Source organism: Chinchilla lanigera, unplaced genomic scaffold (assembly GCF_000276665.1).
Source record: "Chinchilla lanigera isolate Chin_1 unplaced genomic scaffold, ChiLan1.0 scaffold00039, whole genome shotgun sequence".
In the NCBI taxonomy this organism is placed as follows: Eukaryota; Metazoa; Chordata; class Mammalia; order Rodentia; family Chinchillidae; genus Chinchilla; species Chinchilla lanigera.
The window spans coordinates 19,955,529-19,960,198 of NW_004955440.1; positions in this window are offsets into that span (position 1 = coordinate 19,955,529).

Here is a 4,670-nt window from a genome sequence, read left to right on the forward strand (position 1 = left end):
GGGGGAAAACTACTGTTAAGAGAATAAAAATATAAACCATAGAATAGGAAAATATTTGGGAATTAGGTATGTAATAAAGGATGTGTATTTAGAAAGATAAACCACTCTGAAATCTCAATATTAGGAAAGAGTCCCATAGGGAAATTAGTAAAAAATTTGAGCATGCAATACAGAGAGAAGCAAGTAAACACAATAAAAGACATACAACTTCACATCATCATTCCTTCTCAAGGAAATGCAAATTTACACCACAAAATATCTCTCAAAAACTATGAATTTTTTCACTAAAATCACTTTCCATACAAATGTTAACTAATATACAGAAGAACTAGAACTCATATGTAGGACCCTAAAATTTTACATCAGTTTTGAAAAGAGCACAGCATGGCAGTTTCTTTAAAAGTTAAACATATACTTATATACAAATTATCAATTTTTATACTAGATATTTATTAAAATTTACAGCATATATACATAGAAAGATATTACATAAATTTTCGTAGTAGTTTTATACACGAAGGCTCTACACCAGAAACAAACAAAAATAGAAAATCACAACTACCAAGAGTTGAATTGATAAAAATGTAGTATACCTATGCAACATAATATTTGGCAATAAAAATAAACTAAATACTGATAAATATGACAGAATACAACAGCAACAAAAGGTATTATTGCATGCCAAATGTGAACTGATCTCAAAATAATCTAAATAAGGGAAGTCAGACAAAGACAGTATATATTGTAACATTTCATTTGTATAAAACTCTATAAGGTACAAAGTAATCCAACATGAAAAACAGATATGTTTATGCCCCTGTGGATGGCAACAGTAAATAGTGTGATTTGTATGGATTATAGAAAGGTAATGACAATGCTTTAAGAGATAATGAATAGGTTTACTATTTTTATTGTGATGATAGTTTTTAAAAAATTATCTAATTTACACATGTGCAAGTTAATAAAATACCTTATGAAACTGTAAAAATTTACTTCAAGCAAAGGATTACACATCAGTAACTTCAGTGCATTTATTTATGTACTTGGGAGGTTGACTATCACGTGAAATCTCTCCACCTAACAGCTTATCCAAGCAGCTTGTCTCAGGTACTGTGTTCCTGAGTCTAGAGCAGACAATTGAAGTGACTTGCCTCAGGGGCTGTGTTCTTAAAGTTGTTCTTGCTCCCTCCCTCAGTAATTGATCTCCAATTTCAGCTGCTCCCCACAGTACATCTCTAATTATTGATCTATCATTCTATTTTTCTTCCATGTATCTATTTTTTGATATTGGAGAGAGGGAGAAGAGCATAAGAGTAGATTATGTATAACTCTATAAATACTGATAGCAGAACCTTAATAAGTGTCTAAGATAAAAAGCCTAAGAAGCAATTTCATTAGCAGGCATTTAAAGTAGTACCCATGTCATAGATTTATGAATGGGTCTCAAAAGCTTTGTTTAACAGCTTGATATATGCTCCATTTGATATTGTATGTCTACATTCCTACTGGATTTTCTAAGACCACACACAGAACTGCATAAAGAATTTAAAAGATGAATCATTGTCAGGACTTCTTTATCTCCTCTTTGCCATTGTTTGTTTTGAAATCCTCAGATAATATCTCACTGTTGGGGCTAGAAAATTCCGTCTCTGCCCGCTTGTAGTTTCTGGTTTACCAGAATGTTTGACAGAAGTCTTTATTTAATTTCCAGATTCATCTCCTCTCTATAATGCATCTGATATCAGACATTTTCATTAATTTAGATATTAACAGTTTTTCACACTAAAGAAGTAAAATAGCTGCTAAGGAGTATCTTAGATTATAATAAGTTACATTTACATCAATAATAACAGAAAATTTACTCCATGGGTGAAAAGGAAATGCATTTATGGTGGATACTTGTTACCTTTGTTCCAAATTTAGTATTATTGAGAAATATTTAATAATGGAAAAACGTTAAATCAGCTTGAAATGAAGGTCCGAAGAAAATCAGAATTCAATAATAATATATTTCAAGTTTGCATTACGCACAGATATATAAGGGAATTTTTGGCATTTATCATATGCATAATTTAAAAATGTGTTAATAGTTGCTATGAAAAACTATAAAATAATTTTATGTTAATAAAACAACCTTCTAAGCCGTGTATATGGAATTGAGGATAAAGAACGGTTCTAGTAAGTTACAACTGAGAAGATAAAACTTCAAGAAACCGGGAGTCACACTGACTAAAAAAGCAACTAATATACAAGCTAGGAAGCTGAATCAATATATTCTACACCCACAGTGCAGATACATAGAGGTCTAGCACATTATTAATATTTTTGTAACATTTGACAGACTTTTACTTCTCTTTACAGAAACAAAGTGTGGTTCAAGATATTTCACATTCTCTAAGCTACTATTGTCACAAGAATTTCAAACTACTATTCAGTTTTCTTTATATTGCCACAATTCTCACAAAGTAGAACCGCAAAAAATTCAGCTTTTTGGGGGGAAGCCTTAACAACTCTAACCTTTTTAAAGACTGGAACTCCTCAACATTGCTACCGAGTCAAAGTACAGGACTCCTTCTCAGCACTTACCTAAAAATTTATCTACTTTAAATATTGGAATTTACTTTTCTAGTGGGTTTTTCCAAAGGAATTTTTATTATTTGATGGTTAAATTATTTCAGGAGTTTTAGCACTGAAAATTAAATTAATCTTGAGAAACATTTTTAGTTTTCTTGATGCTATAAATTTTTATTCTGAATATTTTCTTTATTTTTAAAAATACATTTGAATTAGACCAGAACTATAACAAAACCCCTTGTTTTTCTATAAAAGAATTTGGCATTCTTGGACAGGGATTTAAGAAATGTAGAAAGGCAAGCACAAAGGAATTCCTCCATTACCTATTAAATTTCAACATTTTTACTGATCAAAAACTACAAGGTATTCAGTTAACACTATTTTTCATATGTCTTTTGTGTACAAGTTCTTCAAAGGATCCAATTTCACATTCCATTTACCTTTCAAAACCAGTACCAATAGGGGCAACTGTAAAACAAAGAGGTCACATTGAGCTTGTGACAACATGAATGTGTTTACCACTAAAATATGTCCCTCACAACATGTAAGTAATCCACAGTGACTTTGTGGAAAGGTGTCTGTGTGTGGGGAGATCGAGGGGTGAGGCTGGAGGAGGAATGACTTGAGAAATCAGTCTCTGGTAATTGTATTTGAAAGGCTTCAGACTGCTGCTCTTTTACCTTCTCATGTTTTCAGAAACTTCAGCTAAGGAGAGGAGAAATGACACTTCCCTGACTTTTAATTTTCAAACACCTTCTTAGGCTCATTATTGTATAGATACATAAAAGTGAAGGAAGAAAGGGAAAGTAAACCCCTTAAATTTATTGAGAAAATTCCCTAGATAACTATCTTCCTTAAATATTTCACCAAAATTAAAAAAATTTCTTCATATTCTATTGCATGAAATGGATAGATAATTTTTAAAGGGTTCACACAAATATTTTCAGTTTTCAGAGAATTACTTTATCCCATCTCCTGACAATATCTCTCTCTCATACACACACGCACACACACACACGCATGCACACGCACACATGGGTTGTTTGGTATTTGGGTGAAAATTGATGTCTAAAATCCTCTTGTTGCTATTTTTGGGTTTTGCCTGCTGTGCCAGAATTATTGTCCACTCAAATCTACTAGCAAATAATGAAATCTTTTGAAGCAGAAACTCTACCTTTGTTGTGATTTTTCACATTGTACATTTTCCCTAATAATTGTGAAATAGTCACAGTAGTATTTTGGATCAAACTACCTGAGACGAAAATATTTCCTCCAGGGATGTGCATGTATAGGAAATATAAACAAAATATAAACAAAAACATTTAAAACTTTCCTGGAAACTAGGTCATTATGTTAACCACAGCAAAAAGCACATTATGTTCTTTGAAGATTATTGTAGTTGAATTTTTGATGAAGAATTTTATAATCAATCAATAAATAAATTCTGAAATTGATTTAAAAATAGTAAATGTGTACAAGGTTCATTGAATGAATCGTAGCTTAATACAATTTCTAGTGTTCTATAGGCTATATGCTATTCCAAAAGTAAACTCACTGTGCCTATCGTAGCTACGTTGGGTTACTATCTTAGCCTGGGCATGGTAAGAACAGTGCATACCCATTAATCATATTTACGTATTTCAAAAGGTTTCTGTCATTTCATGATTCTTGCAGAATTCTCTGAGAGTTTCGATAATGTTTCTCATTTTCTGTCAGTACATTTCATTACATACACATTAAGTCACACTTGTCAATAAGCTGATCTATTCACATATTGCACAACCTGCATCAAGGCCTTGGGTTTGATCTCTGACATTGGAAACAAACAAAAAGAATGTTTTGGTATGATACTTTTCTTTAACCATCTGAGAAGACTTTCAATTAGTTGGTTTAAATTATTAATATTCAATAAAATATATAATTTGAAATTATTGAATTTTGATTTATTATTCTCTTACTTATTTTCTTTTCTTTTGTTGTTGTTTTCCTTATCATTTTCTTTCATTTTGGAGGGCAGAAAATGAACAATGCATTAGTATTTTACTCACTAGAGAGTGACTCCCACAATTTATGTGCATATAGGTATAATTTGATTA